Consider the following 24,744-nt stretch of genomic DNA (forward strand, 5'->3'; position numbering starts at 1 on the left):
CCACATTTTCTTTATCCATTCTTCAATTGAGGGGCATCTAGGTTGCTTTCAGGTCCTGGATATTATATATAATGCTATTATGAACATAGTTGAACAGATGTCCTTGTTGTATGACTGCGTATTTTGGAGTGGAATTGCTAGGTCTTGAGGTAGACTAATTCCCATTTTCCTGAAGAAACAACGTACTGATTTCCAAAGTTTGTACTCCCACCAGCAGTGGGGGAGTGTTCCCCTTTTTCCACATCCCCTCCAGCATAAACTGTTCTTGGTGTTTTTGATTTTAGCCATCCTCACAGGAGCAAGAGTTGTTTTGATTTGCACTAAATGCAGCTTTTTATTATCTTACACTTTTGAGACATGAATTCTTACTGCTTAATAAAGATCATTTTGTTGCTCAAGAGGACAGGGAAGAATATGGAGGTGAGTCTTGAAAAGAACATAAAACTATTATTACATATAAGTTATTAATAATGTTTTCAGGAAAAGTGATCTAGTTCCCAAAATGTTTCTCAGTGCTTTCTGATTTCTAAGAAGTCTGAATTTATGCTATTGATAAGCACAGGGGATATGGAGTGGTCAATTGGAGCAGGACCCCTTGTAGAGTTCTGAGAATGTTCTTGATGGCATTGTCAGCAATGTGAGAAGAGTTCTACTTCTGGTTTTATTGTTATCTTTTCTCCTAATAACACCTCTGCCTAGAGGCTGTATGTGAGGACATGGCTGGCATGAAGAAGGGGCACCTGAACACTTTGTAGTTGGGCCATATCGACCGACCAGCTCATCCTCATCGATGTGAGCCACCCAAGTTTCTGCCATAAATTCTTTAAAATGTCCCCAGTTTGCCCCTCCATAGAACTCTGTTTAGGAATCCCCCCTCTTTCCCTCTTCCCTCTGTCTACCCTCTCTCCCCATCTCCCTTCCTTTCTTTCCCTCCCTCCTTCAGACACCTCTTTCAAGCCCCCTGCTATGAATCTATAATTAACTCTTCTCTAAAGCTATGTGGTTCATAAAGTTTATTATTTCAAGTTGCAAGGCAAAAACATAAAAGCCACTAGCTTGCTCAGCTTTGGTGTCCAACCTGTTTTCTAGAACTATAGAACCCCTGGACCAAGTTCCCAAACATCTGGGAAAGGGCCTGCTCTAGTATTCCATATCAGTGATATGGCTATAAATCATCTCCAACATTTTAACAGCATGGTAGACATTTGATATTATATGACAATTCAAAAACTGTCGTAAAGTTTTATATATTGAGGGTAACCTGTCAAAGAGAGGAAAAGGAGGTTCTCAACTGCCTTCACATTATAATACAAAATTATCACTTGAGTGAATTTTTTTTTTTTACTGCCATGGTTTCATTAAACTATTTTAAGTGCCAATTTTTGTTTGAATTTTACTTTTCCTACAAGTTGGCTTGGTTAATTTGAAAGGCCAAAGAGCAAACAATAACATGTCTTTGATGCCATCAGACAACTTTTCAAATAAAATGACTCCAGATACTGACTCTTAGAGAAGTGTATTCTGCTTGCAGAGATGAGCTGATATTTGAGAACCAATTTCTGTTTATTTATTTAGCTTTGATTTTTATTTTTTCTTTTATTGAAATTAGATTTTTTTTTCAAAAATTGTATTCTGATTACAGTTTTCCCTTCCCGAAATCTTCTGAGTCCTTCCCAACTTCCCCTCATACCTAGATCCACATACTTTCTGTCTTGTTGAAAAACCAAGAAGCATCTAAACAATAATACAATTTTTAAAAGTAAGATAAAACCGGAACAAACAAATCAGAATAGTATAAGACCAACTAGTTTTGTGTTTTTATGGGATTGTTGTTTGTGTTCATGTATATGTCTGTGAGTCTATTTATGTTCCTTGTGCTTTTCTTTTTCTTTTTTCTCTTCTTTGTTTTGCTAACCACTTTTAAAAGAGTGTTTTAATTAATTTTCTTTGAGTTTCACACCTGAATACTCTACTGATTGCATTTTTACCCTTCCTTCTTTAACTCAAACTGCTCCCCATGTTCCCCACACTCTTCAAATTCATGACCATATATTCTTTATTATTGTTACATAAATAAGTATAAATGAGTATAAGTAAGTATAAATGAGTATAAGTAAGTGAGAGGAAAAGCTCATATGTGCATGTATTGAAGGCAGAGACTTTCAGGATCAGTCCTTTACCCCATACCCTCCACCCATCCTCTTTCACCCATTTCTGTCACTGTGTTGACATGGGGTTTGCCATAGTCTTTTATTGCTACCTTCTGGATCCTTGTACAAGTACTAGGACTGCTCCTACAGACTCGAGGCAGCATGTCTGGCTCTTGAACATGGATTTGAGGGCTCCCAGTACAGGATTATGTGGAAAGAACATTTACTTGTTGAGCCATCTTAGAGGCCCTATAATATAACATTGAAAGAGTGCTAAAATGAGCCAGACTTTGAAGGGAACCTGGTTGTACTTTTTCACTATAAAACCTTGATCTAGTATGGAGTATGCTGAGACAGACATGACTAGTTGCATGCACATGGTTCATCCTTCCTTTTGGTATATTTTACACAACACTAATGTACCTACTCAAGGCTACACCCAGTTTGGACCTAGTATAGGTATCCCTCCAGGATTTCTTTGTTTCCTCCAAATTTCCTTCCCTATTTGTGATCCCCTTCACTAAAATTCGAAAGGAAGCATGTGATTCTTTCCTCACTGAATCTAACCCTCTGGTGTGATCTTGTTCAAATGGTTAATTCTTCCTTTATAGTGGCAAATACTGAAATCTGTAAAATGAAAGCTGCTCCAGTGCCAATAAATAAGAGGAAGCTTTGGGCAGTGGTTTCTTCCATTTTATTGAGGTCTAGAATCAACCATGGTGGATTCAGTTAGGATGTAGTTACGAATGTGTCACTTGTTAGCAGTATGTAGTTTTCTTCTCACACATATCGGTCAAGGGCTAGTCAGGGACTCTACACACCCCCTTAGCAACCTGGGTTGATGGAAGATGTCCCATTTGAAATGATGTCTCACATAACCTTTCCTTTTAAAACAATGTATTCATGATGTGCCAGGTGATGTTCTGCTATGCATAAATATAAAAAAAAGATTAAAAAAAACAGAGGATTGAGAAGATTAATCCCTGACTGAAGTGTGAAGTGTGTAACTTACTTTCTGGCTAGCATGCTTTATTTAAGGCATCTGCTTTCTTTATATTAAGGAGTTTTCTCATTAGTCTATACACCCCACTGTGTCTTGTGTGCTGATGAGCTGAAACACTTGCTTCACAGTTCATTTTTGAAGATGAACAGTTGCTTGCATGCCTTTCATGGCTTGTGGCTTTTTGGCCATTTTTTTTCTCTCCAGGGAGTCTTGCTTGACTAAGTGCTGCCTGGCATTTGTGAACTTCCCTAGGCTCTTGTCTTCAGGCAAGAAGATGATTATCCCATTTGACAAATGTGATGTCTGAACTTAGCACCCAGCAGACACAAGCATTCACAATGGCAGGGCAATTTTAATATAGTGTAGGTGTTCTTGTGGGTTGCAAGCACTTTATTAACAGCAACAAATTATTAACTTACATAGATGTGATGCAGTGGAATAAAGCTAGTAGAGATGGAAAAAAAAAAAAAAAAAAAAAAAAAAAAAAAAAACACCGGAAGCTTCTTCCATCACTAACACATCAGATGTAATGAGGAAAAATTGAGAAACTGAAAATGGAAATTGCTTCCCCTGCAGTGATCTGAGAAATGGAAAGTCAGTACTCCCTTTATTTCTTTCTCAAACTTAATTTTATAGCAGGTTTGCTCAGCATCAACAAAACGCTCATTCCCTCCTTTCCCCTTAGGATAAGACCGTCCACCAAGATCACGGGAAGAATCCAAAATGCTTTTCTTTTTAATCACAGTGCAAAGAGACACTAGGAAACAATTTATGACAACCTTTCTTTTTATCATGTGTGCTATTTATATATTGTATCACCCGGTAAGCTTGGTATGTTTGTTATCCCACCTTTCTCTGCTTGGAGGACAAGTGTCAGATATGGTGTGATACAGGGTTAAGTTCCATTTCTGTACTGTTTTCTGATTACTTTCTCGGGTGAAGTCTTCACCTCTGTGCTGGCTTCCCTTTTAGGTAATGAGATGTTCCTGCTTTAAACATTTTACTGTCCAAAAGTTCTATCCGTTTCTAAGATGAAACAGCTAGTCTGTCTCTCATTAACCTCAGACAACGCATTGTGTTGATTGACTTCACCCTGTATAGGCTCCTATTTCTGGCTATGTTACTATGACAAAGAAGATAAATTTATACTCAGAGAGAGAGAGAGGAGATATGTGAATATCTGCTCAAACTACACAGCTTCCATATGTATCTTAGTTGATCATTGCTATCACATAATGCTAGGAGTGAACTGTTTATGAAGAAAGAGGTTCATTTAACTCATAGGTTAGGAATAAGATGGTTTGATCTATACTGCACCTGATGTTTTCTGTACTCTGTGGAGCTCAGTGAAACACTCCAAGGAAGATGTATCATATATTGAAATTTGAAGCTAAGGCTGAGGAAAGATTCAATGTTCAAGAATTTTGTCACAACTCGGCAAGAATTTATCCTAAGAAGTCAGAGTTCCCTTCCGACTACAGCACCCTCAACAACTTAAACACTTCCCTGGGGCCCCAATTCTTAAAGGCCCAATAACATCAGTCTGAGGTCCAAGCTTCCAATGCACAACTGTTTGGTGAGCAAACAACGTCCACACAATTGCATATGGGGAGGTAAAGCTTATGATATTGTATGAGGCAGGAGGTGTTGCTTAGCTTGGATACCTCTCCACTCTCCATGGGTAGTAGATTGAAGAAATCAGTCTGAATCATTCCTCATCATGGTCTATTTCTACAATAAAAGATGAATCCTCATATTCATGGGATATTGTCTGAGTTAAAGATAATCAGGGCCTCTGTGACTTATATATTTTATGTATAAGATACAAGCATGTCTCTTGCCCCATGAGAAAGACCCCTTATTAGATATTGCAGTATTTTATATCTTAGTACTGTTTAGTCTCCTTCCTGGATCACATGTCACAGCAGGTCTCTGTTAACTTGTGTTTTTTTTTTTTTTTCTTCAAATCACCTGCTCATGATGTCCTAGTGGTCTTGTGACTTTTCTGGCACAAAAGTCCACCTGCTTTGGCTCCAGGGTATTTTGGTACCCCATCTTCATATCTTCTGGCTTGTTTGCTATGTCTGGCTGATCATCATTGATTGCATCAATTAGCTTCCCAATAGTAATTGAATTCTAGTGTCACAGTGTACTGATGTTGTACAATATTATACAAGATGAATGCTTTTGTATGATGTAAAGTAGTCTACGTATTCATCCCTGGAACCTTTGCAAGTCATGAACTGTTCTTTTATGTTGATAGCATTGTTGGTCTGGTGATGAAGAAAATTTTCTGGGTCAGCTCAGGATAAAGTGCTTTCTTTAGCTGGTAGTATAGAGGAAGGCAGAAGGAAAGTCATCAGAATTTGAAGAATAGTAAGGACTTCACTAATTCCTCTTGGCTTAACTATGATGAGACATACCTGCCAAGACCAGAGAGGGGGCTTAAAATTGGTGAACAGCTTTCAAGATATAGGCAGCAAAAACCATGGACCTAAGTCTACAACCTCAAGGGTTGAATTCTTTTAATAAGTTGAATGAGGCTGGGAGTAGATTATTTCTCAGAGTCTCCAGGTGAACTGTCAGCCCAACTAAGACTTTGATTTTGGTCTTGTGATACCTTGAGCTCAGAACACAGTCAAGACCACCTACATTCTGCCCACAGACCTTTAAGCTAATACAATGTTATTTTTTTGAGCTATGAACATTGTCTGTCAGCAATCTTGTGCCTAGGTGAAAAGTTCTGTGTACAAAAGCCATGAATGGTTAGTGGTTTTGTATAAGAAAGTGGAGTTCATTCAAGCTGAGTTGTCTGGTTCTCATATTGGATGTAGAATGAGAAAGACTGAGTCAAACAGAAACATTGTCTTAGCAGCTGACCTGAACAAGGAGGAGCTACTGGGCTCCCAGACTTATAGCTGGGAAACCAGCATTGGACCGATTCAGACCTCCTGAACACAGGTCTCAGTTAGAAGGACCTCTGATAGTGAAACCAGGTTGTATCCATGGTGCACAAAAGGACTTTGGGAGCACATTCCCCATGGAGGGACACTCCCTTAACCTAGAGACAGGGGGAGGGCCTAGTCCCTTCCCCAAATGACTTGACAGATTTTGTTGACCCCTCCTGTGCGGCATCACCCTACCTGTGGAGTGTGGGTGGGTGAGATGGGAGGGTGGTCAGGGGGCATAGGAGGGAAGAAGAGAGATGGAGGGGGAGAGAGAGAGGGAACTGGTATCAATATGTAAAATAAGGAAAAAAAAAAGAAAAATTGTCTTAGCTATTAGGGGTGATCAGCTTCTTGAGCAGTTACACACACACACACACACACACACGCACGCACGCACGCACGCACACAATCTCTAATTTTGGTTTCAGAATCTTCCTTCTGTTTACCACTCCCAAGCCAACACCATACTTGTTTTCCTAGACCAGAATGGCCATATAAATATGAAGGATCCCCTTTCTTCCTTACTGGTTCTCTCCTCATAGAATTGCTATACCTGTATACAGGAGTGATGATGACTCATTGTCAATCCATCACAGTTTCTATCACTATAATGACTTACCTTACACAGTTAACTAATAAAGAGAAAAGGTTTATACAGGTATAGAAATATCAGTCTACAACTGATGAACAAAACCACCGTAATGTAGAGAAAATCTGCTTGCCTTGTAAACCCAGAAGCAGAGAAAGGAAAAGATGAAAGTGGAGTTACCAAGTCCACTCCAAGGCCATACCCTTATGACCTGGGGATATCTGCACTGCTGCCTGAAGGCTCTGCCCCTCACGAATGCCACTAAGATCCACACTTCTAACATGTGTGATGTAAGCGAAGCACACTTACAAACTGTAGAGATGGTTTGGTCTCACCCTCCTGGTAACACTGACTTTGACTCAAGTAAAACATTCCAATCCCTGCCTTGGAGGTCAAATCCAAACTTATCATGCAGTGCATTCTGTCAGAATAGTTCAATTAGCTCCCTGGGCACAGTCCTCCTAGACTATTATTCTCATCCTGGCATTCAGACGTTCTTGATTTGTGTGGTTTTATTTCCTTAGTAAATTATCCATGTTGGTTACTCTAAACACACCCAAATATTTCTTCCTAGAAAATTGGAGGATGTGGTATTTAAAAGGAAAAGTCTGAATGTACATGAATTAGATGGTGCTGAAGCTGCCACTGTGCAAGGGTAGAGAGAAGGCACTTTGCTTTCTTCCTTAGAGCGCTGAGCTTCAGGAGACCTTGCCTTTCTACTAGCTAGTGGGATGACATGTTTCATGTTTGTATAGTTTTGTTCTTGTACTTGTGAGCTTTAAACTTCTCTTCCACTTGGGCAGGAGGATCATTTTCTAACTTATTGTTGAATGTTTGCACTCTTTCCTCATCCTTGGAGCTCAGTGTGCTAGTGGGTGGTAATTTTGAATCCATTACAGGAATATGTATCATCACAGGTGAACATACTTTGGGAGACCCTTATGTATTAAGTAGAAGGGAGAAGTAAAGTATAATGTGCAGACATTTCTCTACATATTGTCCCAGTTCCAGCATTTAGAGCCCCATTTTAGAGGCAGAGAAACCATATAATGTAAAGGCTTTATAGTCAGAGAGGCAGAATCTTATCTGAGATCACTAGGCATCATTAGAACCAGAGAAGTCATTCATGCATATTATACTATCTTATGCAGTCTTTGACCGCTGTTTTGATTTGTATTTTTTGGTTTTTTGTTTGTTTATTTGTTATTTGTGAATCAAAATGTAAGAACAAGTAGGGGAAACCAACTTCAAGCCATCCAAAAATGTTATTTTTTTTTTTAATGAAAATTGTGCTTTGGTTTGTATCTGAAGCATCCCCCACAGCTTCCTGTTTTAAATGCCCATTCCCTATCCAATGGTTCTGTTTGGAAGGCTGTGAAAGCTTAAAGAGATGGGGTCTAGCTGGTAGAATTAGATCACCAGGGTAGACCTTTGGAGGTGGGTTGTATCGGGCCCCTGTCTCTGCCACTGCTTCCTGGTTTACTATGGGTTGAAAAGGCTCTGACACAAATTACTACTGCCATCATCAAAGCAGCTCTGCCACACTTCTCTTTCCTAACAAACTGAGCCCTCTAGAACTCCAGGCCAACCAAATATCACCTTTCTTAAGGGACTCCTGTCAAGCATTCTGTCATGGTACCTCACAGAGCCATACACTGAATCAAGATCAAAGGTGATAATAAATTGTCATTGCTTCTTACTTGATATCAACATGTTGCTGCACATAGAAACATGGGTCTAAGTTTTGATTTTGCTTCTGATTGGTTATAGCTAGTTGTTGTGATGTTAGTTGGCCTCATCAATTTTTCATCAGTAAAATGATATAAGAAGTATTTTTAGGTATAGAAAATTAAAATTTGCAACTCAAACTTTTATAACACTATGATTCTTTGTAACACTTATTTTGATTGTAACGTGTGTGTGTGTGTGTGTGTGTGTGTGTATGTGTGTGTGTGTGTGTGTATGTGTGTAATGTGTGAGTATCTGCTACTTATGTTTAGGTGCCCACAGAGGCCAGAAGAGAACATCAGATCCCCTGGATCTATAGGTACGGGAGGTTGTGAGCTGCCTGATGTGGGTGCTGGTAATCAATCTTGGCTCTTCCGGAAGAGCAGCAAGTGCTCTTCATCTCTGAACCATCTCTTCAGCTAAAAACACGATTCTTAAGACAATAAAAAGTGATCTTAAGTCTTTGGGTGACTTAGTCCTAAAAATAGTTTGGGGACTGATTGTAAAAGAACAACAAAAAATAGTGAGTTCATTGTCATCGCCTTTCTTAGTGTGATGCTCAGGTGTTGTTACCACATAATACCTGGTACCAGATGCTTTATGAGAAAAGGAAATTAAGCTGATGGTTCAGAAGAGTAAACTTCAAGACTCTGTAGCACTATCTGTTCATCCCCTTGTGAGCCTGTTTGGCTGTACCGTGACCTATCAGAGGAATGCAGAATGAGCCATTATGTGGAGTATACAAGCTTCATAACAGCATGCTCTTATTAGATGCATCTAGACCTCTGGGAGGATAACACTGCGCCTGTCTGTGGGCCCTAATTCCTATGATCCCACCCTATATGTACATGTTCCACTACATTTTCTATGCAACTTCTTTGGTGACTGAGCTTGGCAGACTGCTTATGGTACCACCCACATTCAAACCACACAGGACTAGTGAGATCAAGTATATAAAATCGACTATAAAGATTTATACTTTCTTTTAGACATTTTTTCAGTGTTCAAATGCTGGCATAAAGGAACAAAGGTTTTCCTAACCTTTCACTATATTTCCAAATGAATAATGAAATTACCAAGGGAAAACGCATGTCCCAAACAAAGGCCTAAATACGACTTTATTGTAGGAAACAGGCAGATTCTTTGTCCTCTGAGACTTGATAGAGATGATTTGAACTAGTCTGGGAGGAAAGAAAATCCAACATTTGTTTTAATGAGTCTGAGAACCAAAGGAAAGCAAGGCAGGCAGTCATTCTTAAAAGGTTAAGTATGTAGAAAGCCCTGGATTTATTCCAACACAAGAAAAGGAAAAAAACAAAAAACAAAAAAACAAAAAACAAAACAAAAGAAAAACCAACCAACCAACCAAACAAACAAACAAAAAACAAACAAACAAAAAACCCAAAACAACTCTTAAAGCTGTGAAAGTAGGACAAGAGGCAATGGGAATCACACAGCCTATGGAACAAGCTATGCACTTTCTGTGTGACAGGCAGGGTCTTGAGTTAAGTCATCTAGTCCTGTGAAGAACGGGAAAGAACCAATCATTTCTCAGGCCTACCAACATGACCTGTTTACAGACCTGAGATCTCACAGGATGAATTGCAGCTTAGACACAGCCAGAGGTCAGGACCAAAAGGAATATGCTCAGCTAGTATTTTTTCTATCTGAACAATTAATATAGCAAAGGTAGAGAAAGATAGTACATTGAAAAAATGAAATGGAAACATCTGGAAAACCCCAGAATTTACAAAATCAGTGTAACATTCCCTAAACATGAGCTGAACAAGGACAACAACAGTAGATGTAGAATGGGTGATGGTTGGGAGGAGTGTCTGGGAGTGGTGTTGGTAGGGAGAGACTAAAGGTCTCAACTTTACACCAAGAGCTACAGGCAACTAAAAAATGCTGAGAGCAAGAGGTATAGTCTTTCCCCAAGGAAAAATATACCGATTAGTTATCTAGTACCAAATAGTCCTGAACATACATACAAGTAACATTATAAAGACTGAGTGGATTATATTTAGGAATATATATGTATATACATATATGTATGCAATAACAATGAAAAAAAAGAGGCCATGAATTTGAAAGAGAGCAAACAGGGATATATGGGAGGGTTTGGTGGGAGGAAAGGGAAGCAGAAAATGATGTAATGATAATGTCAAATAAAAGAAATATTTTTGCATTTAAATTTGAAACAAGCTTGTTTTACATGTCTAGTCCCATTCCATCTCCCTCCCCTCATCCCCTGACCACCCCAATCCCCACCCCATCTCCTTTCTGCTCCCCATGGCTTCCACGGGGAATTTCAATGTCTCTCATATTATTTGCAGCAGGGCCTAGGCCCTCCCCCGTGTTTCTAGGCTGAGAGAGTGTCTCTCTGTGTGGAATGGGCTCCCAAAGTCCCATTTGTATACTAGGGATAAATACTGATCCACTACCAGAGGCCCCATAGAATAATTTTTAAAGTGATATAATAATTTAGGAAATGGGTACCATTCATAACAAAGGAAAAATGTGAAAATGGAACAAAAAGTCAAAGAAGAAAAGAGACAATTGTAAAACAAAGTTGAAAAATGAGAGGGATAAATGCAGAAAGTTCAAAACCCAAACAAGTTTGCATCACCTGGTTTCAGTCAGTTAGGAGATGTTTCTACAGAAAATTGAATTGATAATGTGAAGTTCAAGTTGACAATCTCTCATAAAATTCACACTGCTCTAATAAGATCAGTTTTCTTACCAGAACATCATGCTTCTACATATTTATTCCAATACAAAACCTCCATGACACAGACTCAACATTCTCTCTCTCATCTGTCAAGATCTTCGAGAGCTTAATATTTTGGATCACTTTGGGAAAGCAAAGGCTTTTATGCTGTTTTGTTGAACACTTATATTTCCAGGTTGTATTTTCCTTAATAAAAAAAAAAACAAACCAAAACAAAACAAAAAAAAACAGTGACGGAGAGAAACCTGAAATCCTAATAAATGTCAAAGTCACAAAACTTGTCAAACAGAATAAAACTAGTTCTCTCATCCTCTTTTCAGTCCCATTGTGTAAAAGAGCTTGGCAGTAGTCATCCTTGTCCTTTCAACAAGAGTCATTCGATCCATCAGGAGATTGAGGTTGTAGAGTAGAGGGTTACTGGGAGGTGTGGAAGGACAGGGTAGTCCAGTGAGACATAGTGGAGATGGTCCCTGGAGCAGGAGCTTCTCATTGAGCTGGTGGTGGCTGAGTGTACAGAACTGTCATCTTCAGTCACTCCCGGGGGCTGTCATAGAGACAGGGATAGGTGGAACTCATAAGCCTTTTCTTTAGGGAATCTCACCACACTCGGACTGGGGATTTATCAAAGATCCCCATGGTTCTGTCATAACAGAAGAAAAGGTAGGCACTATGTATCTTCCTGATTTTTTCCTGTCACCAAGCCCTTTCCGTTGGGAAACCTGCTTTAGCAGAAGGCAATAAGGAAACCTTATTCCATCTGAAATTGTTTTCCCAAATGAGATGAAGTAAAACAAAGAACAGAAAGGCAAAACAAAAAAGCATAGTCCCACAAGAAACAGTAAATAAAAGGAAAATAAACTTGGAATATCTAGATAAATGCTAGGACTGTGTTTTGTTAGGGAAGAACTATTTTTGTGAAGAAGACAGAAATTATTGGGAAAGTTCAACTCCAAGCCTGCTGAAATGCTGAGACCAATCAGATTACAACATGCTTCCCTTACCTGCCCCACAAATGAACATTCAGTAAAACAGCAGCATTTTATGGACAAAAAAGCTGAAAGATAGAGTCTCTCAGAAGAGTAGAACAAAGGCAAGCCATACAACCGAGTATGCAAAAACAAGGTCAGTAGTATTGTCAAGCCTCTAGTGCCCTTGGCCATAACGAAACATCAAACTCAGTCAACTCCTGGCAGGATTAAAATAAATCCTCGCATGGAAGGTCCATTTAAAACTCAGTACATATTTAAGATACAAGATGTCTAGCTTTCAACAACAACAACAACAACAAAAAAATTATAAAGGATGCCAGGCAAGAATGGTATAGTTTGAAAAGATAAGCCATCAGAAAATGACTTGGGTATGAGATCTGCAGGTTGAGAATTACTGTTCTAAGTTGAAATAGAGTGAATATATATTATCAGATGCTTCATTGAAGGTTTGTAGATGGCCAAAAGTGTGTAAGTCATCAGAGGACTGGGAATTTAAAGAAGGCAATACCACTACACTCCTATTAGAATGGTCAGAGTCCAAACCACTGACCACCCCAAAGGTATGCTATGTGAAATCTGGATAACACTAATCTGTTGGAGAAAATGGTAAACTAATACAACAGCTTTGGATGGCATTCTGGCAGTTTCTTACAGAGATACACCCTTGCCATGCATCTTATGTTATTTGGTGTTTGTTCAAATGAATAAAAATCTTTCATCCATATAAACTCTTCTTCACAGATGTTTATTGAAGCTTGATTTTTTTATCGTCCAAACTTGTGACCAAGTAAGTTGTTTCCAACCAGAAGATGAATGGCTATATAAATTATGTTATATCCAGAATATTCAGAATATTAGCTAGCACTGAAGAGAAGCTTGCAAGCTATAGAAGAATATAGAGGGAACATATATATATATATATATATATATATATATATATATGTATGTATGTATGTATGTATGTATACACACACACACACACACACACATACTACTAGGTGAAAGAAAACAACTTGACAGGGCTACATAATTTCTGTACTAAAAGATTCCAACTATATGCCATTCTGGAAAAGATAAAAGTATAGACAGTGGTGGCCAGGAGTTAGGAGAAAAAGTAGGAGGAATTCAAAGAGTATAGAGGTATTTTAAAGAACAAAATTCATCCCATATACTGCAATGTTGGAACATGGCATTATATATGCATCTTTTGTGTACATGTATATTTAATATAAATATTATGTAATTCCAGGACCTATGACAAACAAGATATTGTATACACATAGAATTTAATATCAGACCCTCCACCTGACATTGTGTTGAGTCCAAAATCATTTTCTTATTCTTTTACATATCACCTTTTTTACAAGTTTAAAAAATAATTTGTTTTCACGTGTGTGTGTGTGTGTGTGTGTGTGTGTGTGTGTGTGTGTGTTGTGGGCATGGTGGTGAATGCCATCTCTGTACAGAGGCTAGTAGAAGACTGTTAGGAGGAGGTTTTCCCCCGCCGCCAGTCCCACAGCCATTCCTGCCCCAAATAACACACCGAGACTCTGTATTTGATATAATGCTGTTGGCTAGCTCTGTCTTAATTAGTAACCCATTTCTATTAATCTAAGTACTTACACGTGGTCTCATCTTACCGGAGGGGGAGGAGCGGTAGTTGTACTCTCTCCAGTCTCTCCATGTGATTCAGGCCTACTCTCTGGCAAGATGAAACCACGTGGAAATACTTAAGATTAATAAAAATGGGTTAAATATTAAGACAGAGCTAGCCGATAAGAAACTAGTATCTGGCCAACAGCATTATATCAAATACAGAGTCTCCGCGTGTTATTTGGGGCTGGCGCGGTGGTGGGTCCAGGCTGGCAGGGAAAACCTACTCCTAACAGAAGGTATTGGTTTTCTGGAGCTGGAATTATAGGTGTCTGAAGGGAGATGTCTTTCTGTAAATAGGTTTCTCTTATTGGTTAATAATAAAGCACTGTTGGCCAATAGGAAGGGAAAATAGGCGGGACGAGGAGACTAGGCGGAGAGCGGAAGTAGTAGGGTGGAGATTCAAGATGGAGGACTGAGAGAGAACTCCAGCCTCTCTCTCTGGTAAGATAAGACCACATGGAAATACTTTGATTAATAGAAATGGGTTAATATTTAAGACAGAGCTAGCTGATAAGAAATTAGTAACTGGCCAACAGCTCTGTATCTAATACAGCATCTCTGTGTGTTATTTGGAGCTGGTATGGCTGTGCAGACCAGCGGGGGAGAGGGAGGAACAACTCATAATGTAAGGGCACCTTCAACGTGGCTAATAAGAACTTCCACTTAAAACTTAACAAAAGCTTAAAAAAGTGTTTTAGAAACAAAAGAACAGAGGCAAGCAAGGCTTCTTGGTAGTGGCATTTTTGTTGGGTGGACTCTGTTTTGCTAGAGACAAGCAGAAATTTTCGCGGCTCCTTTAAGGGAGATTTCCTGACTCAGCATAGCGGCAAAAAACCACAAGGCTTTCAAAGAGCTCTGCTAACAACTGAATGGTGTGTACGAGAGCAGTGAGCACATCTCCAAGCCGGCAACATGCTGCTGAATGGCAGCCAGCACAGCTCTCAGTTCTGGCGAAAAAGTACCCGCCGCCATCTTTGATAGACCATGGCTAAAACAGCTGTGGCTTTCATTTTACCAGATAAAAAGACTAAAACAGCTATGGCTTTCATTTTACCAGATAAAAGACTCGTGACCACAAAAAGGTAAACATTTACAGTAAAGACAGATTCAGATTAAGAATAACCTCTAAAGGTTTACAGTAGGCTTGGGAGAGGAAAAGAAACAGGATAAAATGGTTTAAAAAGAATAATAAAAGAGAGTAGCTGGGTGTGGTGGCACATGCCATTAATTCCAGCACTCAAGAGACAGAGGCAAGTAGATCTCTGTGATTTCAAAGTAAACCTGGTGTACTCCAGTGAATTCCAGGGGAGCCAAAGTTACACAGAGAAACCCTGTGTCAAAACATGATAAAATAGAAATAAAATAGAGTGAAAAAAGCTGCACAGAAAGAATATGGATACTGTACAGTATTATATTGTCTTTGTATCATTTGATTTCTGGGGAAATAACAACTGTTAAAACAAATGCTCCTGAATTAATTCAATTTATATATCTTAAAAATGCTTTGACTTCAAAATTTTAGTCTAAGGACAAGTTACTGGAGAAAAGGAGTTCTAGTTTTTTTTCCACAGAAAATGAAAAGCTATGGTTTCCTTCCAGACTAACGTGGTTTGATCAAGCCAGCCCCTCTGAAACAGTGTCCCAGATGATCCAACATTCAGAACAGCTTGGACAATGCAGCCTTGCAGACGATAGCTAGGATTTCTGTATCTTCTTAAGATTCCAATGACAGTGCCCCCTACCAGCAGGAAGCAGTTTGGAAAGAATGAAATCAAAAATTCCCAAATATTGTTTATATTTGTTTTCATTTAAATAGGCTTGATTATAAATGGTTAATGATCACAACCAATCTTTTTATAAAGGTAAAAGGGGGATTATGGTAGAGATATGAATACTTTGTTTTGGAATGGATTTTCATTTATTGATATAAATTTAAGGTCAATTTTGTGATATGTATATTTCTCCTCTTGTTTAGGCATTGTATTTATATAGCTCATTTATAAATGTAATGTATAATGTAGTACAGATTTTAGATAATTATCTATAATAGTCAAAACTATAGTTAGGTTTTACCTAAAATAGTCACAACTTATAGTTATGTTAGTTAGAATTTCTAGATATACAGAAATATATATGAGATGACTTCAAACCTTTCAAAGACCTACAGATTATGGCATTTAAAATGGTTTAGGATTTTTCTTGACAATGAGGCACAACTGCTCCTGGTAACACCACCTGCATCAGAAAGGAAGATGGACATCAAAGAAACTTGTTATGGAGTTTGCTTTCAATATGGCAAGACTAGCCATTTGGGCAAGGTGCTGCTCTTATCTGGACTGTTTGACTTTATGCTGTATAAATTGGACATGCACGACCCACAGAAAAATGACTGCTGATACAAGATGGACATTGCTGTAGGTTTCCTGCTTCATGGAGAGTCTGCCAGATAGTCTTCAGGACACAGAGAAAAGTGACAAACTGCCAATACAGGTGGACAGTTTAAAGTTTCCTGCTTTGCTGAGGAGTCTGCCAGATACTCTATGGCTTATAGGCTGAAGATGGAACATTAAAGAAGAACTTCAGGTGACTGACCAGGCAGCGTGTTGTCTCGTCTCTGTCATTTCTATAGTTTATGTATATCCTTCTGTGGTCTTTGAAGGAGTTGAAGACAAATAGTTATGGTTATAGTTTTCCTTAGTTAGGATTAAAGATAAGTTACATATAGGACTTTAGACTCACAAAGATAGGATGGATGTTGTAATATTTTCTTTAAATCTTGCTAAATGTTAATGGACTGAACATTGTTAATTATGGTTCTTATTTGGTAACTGTTTTGTTATATATTTTACTATGTTAAGGTTAAAACCCTTCTTTTTATTTTAAACAGAAAAGAGGAGACGATGGGAGATGTCATTCTGTAAATGTTTCTCATATTGGTTAATAAATAAAGCCCTGTTGGCCAATAGGGAAGCAAGATAGGCGGGACTAGGAGACAAGGAGGAAAGAGGAAATAGTAAGGAGGATTTAAGATGGAGAACTGAGAGAGAAGAACGCCAGCTCCTCTCTCCAGTAAGATAAGACCACGTGGAAATATGTAGATTAATAGAAAAGGGTTAATATTTAAGACAGATCTAGCTGATAAGAAACTAGTAACTGCCCAAAATTATATCTAATACAGAGTCTCTCTGTGTTATTTGGAGCTGGTGTGTCAGTGGGTCCAGGCTGGCAGGGAAAAAACTACTCTTAACAGGTGTCTGTGAGCCACCTGATAAGGGTGCTGGGAACTGAACTCAAGTCTTCTGCAAAAGCAGCGTGTTCTCTTCATGGCTCAGGCATCTCTCTAGATCCCAAGAACACCTTTCATTTGTTTCCAGAAATAGGATCTCCTTTTGTTAATTTGTTCATAGTTTGATAAAATAAAAACATGACTTGGGTATTTTTATATTCAATTTATGGATATTCTTACGGGGTTTTTACCTAGAAAATCACTGAAAGACATCTTTCCTTTGTTTTGTTTTTGAAACTCTGTGTAAATAGATATTCTACCATTTGTATTAGTCCTCTGATTTTAATGTATTGCCCAATTTTATATCTAAATTTAATGTTCCAAATACTTAATTTTTAAATGTTTTAAACACTCTAATTTCTAAGGTCTTCTTTTCTTCTGATTATCTTTGTTATAGCAGTATATAATATTATATTATTATATTTTCTAATATTACATAAATATATTGTGGTTATAATATTTTATATTTTTGATGGTATGTTATATAATATTTTAAATATGTTCTCCTGTATCTGTATTATCAAATGACTTTTTCTTTGTGTCTAAGGATGTCAAATATAAGAGGTTGCCCACTTAGGAGAAAGGTGTCAAACAGCCTTAGAAATTTCTTGGGCTTGATGTGCCTTAATGAATGTTTGGCTTATATATTTATCTGATTTCAGGAGTTCATAGAAATTGTACCATAGGTGGTGTGTGTGTGTGTGTATCTGTGGTGGTATATGGAAATTCACCTTTTCCAGAAACATGTCCTGTAATTCTACAATTTGGGGCTATCTACATTGAAGTATGGGACAACTTTGGGGCTATTAGAATTATTTAATCCTATTGTAGTAAGACATTCCATGTGTCAAATATTACCAGGTCCAGCGTCTTCATGCTTAAACCTCCCGACTTTCCTGAGTAATGAGAGAAGTAAAGGCCCAGAGCAGAACCCTCTGTACTGGAGTTTTCATCTCATGCACAGCACTTAAAAAGAGTGGAATAGTGAGAACCGTTTGCTCTTCACTGCCTTGTGATCTTCCTAACTTATGTGGTAAGTCTATAATCTCATTCACTGCAAACTCAGAAATATCCAGCTTCTCATTCATCATTGACAATAAAAAAAGAATTAAATGTTTTAACCACTGCATCAAATGCAAAGTTAATTAAAGCAACTGATGTTGCTGTCATTGATTTATGAGGACCTCATTTAGGAATATGGGAACCCTATTGGTTAAAGGCCAAGGAAGGTTGGAGTTCAACCTCTCTTTAAAATATATTTATTTTTATGTATATGTCTTTATACTTGGTTTTATGTAATTTTACTTTAATGAATTTGGAGTTAAACATTCATGACTGAAAATAAGTAAAACTTTAATTAGAAATGTGAAGTTCATAGAATTGACAATTAAATATATCCAACATTAAGGCAAATATAATACACATTAGTGGCCATTGGCACTAGGATTTTTGACTGTGTTTATGATGACGGTGCCCATATAAAACAGCTTCTTTTGTCATTTTCAAGGTGAGTGGTGTTAGTTTATCACACTATGATTTTACTAAATGAAACAGACAACTATTTTCTTCCTTTTGTATATTTTTGAGATTGTATTTTAATTACATTTCTCCCTTCCCTCCCTCTCTCCAAACTCTCCCATACTGCCCTCCACACTCCACATTCTCCTTCAAACTCATGGTCTCTCTCTTTTTTTTTTAAATCAATTTTTGTTGTATGGATATGTGTTGTGGGATATTTGTCCACTGCATGAAGATGTAATGCTGTGATTGATGTCTAAACAGTCAATAGCTAGGCAGAAGGTATAGGCAAACTTCTGAGCAGAGAGAGAGCCCTAGGAATAAGAGAGGTGAAATCACTTGTCAGACATGGAGGAAACAGGACATGCAGGAGAAGTAACAGCCACAAGTCATGTGGCAGAACATAGAGTAATAAAAAAATGAGTTACTTTAAGTTATAAGAACTATTTAGGAATAAACATAAACTGTAGGTTGAGCTTTCATAGTTAATAAAAAGTCTCCATGTCATCATTTGGAAGCTGTCTGACAGGACAGAGAGGGACTCATTACATACATACATACATACATACATACATACATACATACATGATATAACCTGAGACAGACACATATGATTAAATAAAGAAGTACTATGACCTCATGGAGGCTTTAATGTTGACAAGAAAGACTCATGCATGGAGTGTGTCAGAAGTCATTGGTGAGCCTCTCCCAATTTTCTAAAACTCTCAACTACAGCCATGAAAAACGTCTTTTCTTTTGGAAAGTTACATATTTGACAAAATCTTTCCCAAGTTTCTACACAGAGTTATAATTACAACTTAAGCTGATCTAATTCTAAGAAATATAAAGTAAATCAATGAAAGCATGAAATAGTCTTTATTTCCCTTTCCAGAATATTGAATTAGTTTGCTTTTTATATTTATTGCTTTATAGGACGTTTCCCTTTTGTTAGTAAACTGAAACCATTGTTTAGAGCCTAAATTCAAAATGAAACCCACAGTGGTGTGTCACTGCTCTGAGTCGCTGCGGCTGTAAAGGGAAAGGGAGGTCATTTCTGAGGAAGGGCCATGTCCTGAGTATGCTCATGAACACTGATGATAAACAAACCCTTTCACGAACCTTCCAAAAGTGATGACTACCCACTGCCGTGCTGGGAGACCTGAAACTTGGATTTTGTGTTAATTTGGGGAACAAAACTGAATGAGCAGAGGCAGGGGAACAAACAGTGTAATAAGTGTTTGATTATTAATATTGTCATTTCCGTAACACATGCTTATGCTTTAATTTTACTTTTTCTTCAATTTGCTTATAACCTAGTTAGCAAACAGTTGTTATAAATTATTGCATGCATGTTGAAAAAGCTGTCTATTATTCACATAAAATTCAGTAAAACTTTAGAAAAAAATGATAAAAAATTTAAAAGCCCCATAATTTTTGTGAAAAACAATAAAACCAGCAGATACTTTGAAACTTCTAGAAAATTGTTCAGTAAAGAGAGACGTGCGTCAGAATAGCATACCATGTAAATTATGTGACAGGTTCACTAATACCCAGACAGCATATCAAAATAAATGTGTGACAGATGAGAAAACCTTGGAGAATTAAGAATCAGGTTGCATAATCCCTCCTCTCTTTAGCAGCAGGACTCCCTGAGGTAGGTCCAATCTGCCTCCATCAGTCACTGGATGAAAGTTCTCTGTTGACAATCTGATCACAGGGAATAGCCAGTTCAGGCTATGCATCTAGTGCTGCCCAGAGCCTTATCTGGGGCCCTCCTTGTAGATGAATGCTGAGATATAGCCCAGTCACCCCTCTACCTTAATGGGCCACATCTGTACCTGAAACCATGCCCAAAGAATGTGGCCACTACTACAAGTTCACTGGCAATGCAAGATGCCACTTCATGTATGCCTTGCCCAGCCTGAATACAAGGGAAGGTGTTAGGTCTTATGGCAGCTTGAGAGGCCATGCTTTGCTGATCCCCAGGGGAGGCCTTCCCTTTTCTTAGCAAATATGGTGGAGGGGTGGATTGTGGAGAGAGGGAGTGGTAGGAGAAGAGGGAGGGGAGTTTGTGGTTGGGATGTAAAATTGATTAATTAATAAAAAGAACTTGCTTCTAAAATATACACTTAACCTAATAATAAATGTGATGGAGCTATTTCTGAGTGGAAGTTGAGACAATGGATGTATAGCAAAAGTAAAAGTCATTTGGGGATTCAGATACTTGCATCCTCTTCCAAGAGCTGAAGTGTCTATTCAAAGGTATACTCTTAGTATCTAAAATATTATGGACATTGATTAGAAACCCAAGACAGCTAGATTATCATACAATAGAACTTGAGAGACAGAAACAGATATCAGAAAAAATAAGAGCACAAGGGCATGATATGAAGGGCTATAGGCCCCAGATCAGCTAGGTTATTTTATCTGAGATGATGCTTCCTCCCCCACATTCTAGATTTGTAAGAACAATTTAGAGTTGCTCAATCACTCAGAGTAGAAGATAATGCTGAAATCCAAGTATTTGGGAACTTTATTTCGGAGTAAGATGAAGGTTACTGTGAAAGCATTCTGCGCTTGCTTTATGTTTTGTAACTGATGTAAAGGTGCAGACTCATTAGGTTTTCAGGGGACCACTCTGTCCTCATTAGGTGCTTCTAAATTGTGCATTAATTAGGTTACTTTTCTATCAGTCCTGAATGACATTCTCTACCCCTACAGTTCCCAAATTTTACAAAGACATTGCCTGACATTGTGTTTTAGTGCCCCTGTCTTATAGCCAGTAAAGTAGAAACTATCATATATTTTTGAAATAATTCATGGCTCAAATAGCGCATCACAATGAAAATTAGAAAACAGAATTTTCAACAGTGAACTGTTGCCTATATGATATGCAACAAAATAACAAAGCCAGGAAGGTGTCTTTGTTGCTTGCCTCTGTCTAAACAGCTTTTCCTCTGGAAATTCTACCTATGGGTGCCTTGTTTGTATTTGAGTTAATCTGCAAGAGTCCAGCTACATATCTAGGTGCCCCAGAGAAAAAGCTTACATTTTCCCAGTCTGAGTGTGAATCAGCTTTAACTCTTTACCTTGTATGTCCCATGATGTTGGAACAGGAGGCAAGTGTGGGGGCTCAAAGTTCCTAGAGGTGGAGAGGCTTTGATACACAGTAGAGAAGGTGACTATTGACTATTTGAATTCAAAGTTGTTCTTGGGGCAGCAATACAGAGTCTTGGATTTTTCCTTGGGTAAAACGAACACAAGAGTCAGAAAAGAATTTTTGCTATATGTAACTAGGAAAGAAATCTCACTGTTCTCTTCTGTGTCAAGATAACTACTAACTTGGGAGGGCAGCTTCACCTTCTCTGTCCTTACATATGCTGTCTGTTGGCTTGTTGAAGACAGAAACAATATACTCCTATGACGTTCTCACTGTCAGAAGTCCCTCAGGCCTCGAGTCCCAGGGTCTGTTTCTGCAGCTCGCGCTTTGCTTCTCAGCTCCTGGAAATAGTTGTTTGCTTACCTCCCCCTTATTCTAATGAATTATTTTTGCTAATGCCCTACCCTCATCTCCAATCTCAGGCTCATTTTAGAGTCATAACAGAACTCTTAGAAAGCTGGTTTTATTCTGCTGTGTTCCTCAAGCTGTTACACAATGACTTTGGTTTTCCGCAGCTTTTCAAGTTAACTAAAAAGGCAAGCAAGCAGACTGGTGTGAAGGATGGCAAAAGAATGCAGATGCTGGTACACGAGTCTCTATGATAATTCCAGAGAAGGTCAAGCAATAGGGCCAATAGTGGGGAAGGGGTTTGGAAAGAGCAGGGTAATTGATTACAGACAGGGAAAAAGCAATTGTGGAGAACAACAATGGCAGTGGTAATAGGGCCACCTCCAATGGGCTGTGTATGACAGCATGTATTCTGATACATCCTTTCTGTTTAGTACTATGGTGAAGGATATGAAAACTGTGCCTTAGTCGAGGCTGAGTGGCTTGCTTGACACAGTGGTTTAATCATTGATATGGGAAGGCAGGAAGGTACCATAGATGTTACATAGTTAAGTTGATCTTTGCATTTTTAATTCCTCACTGAAGAGTTAAATGGCAGTCTTGTGTGCTTTTGCAAATACAGTTTTATTTTACATTCATCTATAGTCAAACTCCTATTACAGTAATAGAGATTGGGAACTGTGGCAGAGACTGCATGAGGTGGAAGGCCTATTTTTATCAGTTACCTAGCTCTTACAGAAACAAATTAAAGAAGCAAGCAATAAACATCCAAATCCCTTTCCCTGCTCTTTTCATTTCCTTTAGAACTGCTTGAGGAATTTTTTTGCTCTGGTTTCTCTTCAGGCTTTCATGTCTACAAATGGAGGTTAAATATTCTCTAGACAAGTCTTTACCCATTTTTGGAATCAGTCTATACAAGGGTAAGAATCCAGATGCGCATATCATTCTTCTAAGCCTTCAAACAGAGCTATATTTTTCTCTGTGCCTTCAAGCACAGTGAGTGACCTTGTATGATTGCAGGACTCCCAGAGCATAAAAGATTTTTTTTTTAAGAATTCTGGATGCCCCTGTTGTTTTGCTTTTGTTCTTTTGACATTCTTTACCTCTTACTTATTTGCATGGTATTAATTACAGGAATCAGTGCTAAGCTAAGGAAAAACTATTTCTATTATATGTTTTCTTTATCCCTGACATTCTCATGCACATACACAATGAAATACTATCCTTTCCACTCTCCATTTCCCTCCCATTCTCCCCTAAACATGCCACTTTCTCAATATCATGTCTTCTTTCCATTTGCCTTTTTTAAAACCCAGCCCAGTTAGTGCTGACTATATGTGCATGAATGTTGGGGTTATCGCTGGAGCATGGGAATCCTACCAGTGGGCATGCCTTCAGAAAAGAATAATTCTGTCTCCTCCAGCAGCTATCAGCTACCAATAGCTCCACTCCAGTCTATGCAGGAATTTTATCTGTCTCTGTCCTGTGCTGCTGCTGTGTGTTTCTGAGTACCATAGCCATTCCATGTACTGAAACAGCATTTAGTAGCATTCTTCCTCATCTGTAGGTTCTTAGATTCTTTTTACCTCCATTTCCATAATGTTTATTGGGGGTGGGTGCAGGAGAATTTGCACATAGGGCTGAGTACTCTTATTCTTAGCACTTTGACCAATTATACATTCCTGCACTGACTGCCCTCTGAAAAGGAAACTTCTTTTACCAAGGTTGAGAGAGTAGTTCAGATCTATGGGCATGACCATGCATATTTGAAAGGCAGTTTAGCAACAGTACCATTGAGCAAAATTATAATAGTAGGTTCTACCAACTCTAGGGTTTATGATCTTCCTAGCCATGAACTTTTAACCAGGATTATGGTATCAGACATGCAATTCCATTTTGCCCCATAGAGCATGTTTCAATTCCAATCATAAAATAGTTAGTTACTCCACAGTAGTCAAGCCACGATGGAACCAGTGAGCGTATCTTGCGTGGCAGGTCAGTAATGTGGTACACATAGTTTAATTCTGAATGAGAGCATTGATATCCTTTCTTCCCCAGTAATGAAACACTATTTTTATAACTAAATCTTAACTATGCCTTGTTCAAGAGCATTTTTTGCTTAGTGAGCATCTGTTTTAGTATAAATAGTTCTCATTCAGAAATATCCATCCATCCATCCATCCATACATACATGTACACACACACACACACACACACACACACACACACACACACACACACACACAAAGAGAATATTCTCCCAAAGACTGGCTCTCTGGACAGCTCTGTGATGTTAAGTCTCATAATTGTTTAAATTTATTTTGGGTCTGAGCATTTAGGAGCATGGCTCATCAAATGTTTGGTGAATGAATGAATGATCATGATTTAATACTTCAAATAATAAGAGTATTAAGTTGTCCTTTTTATGGTTTCCTCATATATCAGATTTCTTGTTTAGTATGTGACCTGGTCATTGTAGCAATTGAAACAATTGGAAGAATAAGGGGGAAAAGTCTATATAGCTATCATCCACTGGCTTTGTAGCTTGATACCACTTGTGCTTAACATTGGAATATTTTCCAGACATTTACTTTGTGGCAAATAACCACCTTGAACCCTGCCACACTACAATTATAAT

The sequence above is a fragment of the Phodopus roborovskii genome, unplaced genomic scaffold, assembly GCF_943737965.1.
Source record: "Phodopus roborovskii unplaced genomic scaffold, PHOROB, whole genome shotgun sequence".
In the NCBI taxonomy this organism is placed as follows: domain Eukaryota; kingdom Metazoa; phylum Chordata; class Mammalia; order Rodentia; family Cricetidae; genus Phodopus; species Phodopus roborovskii.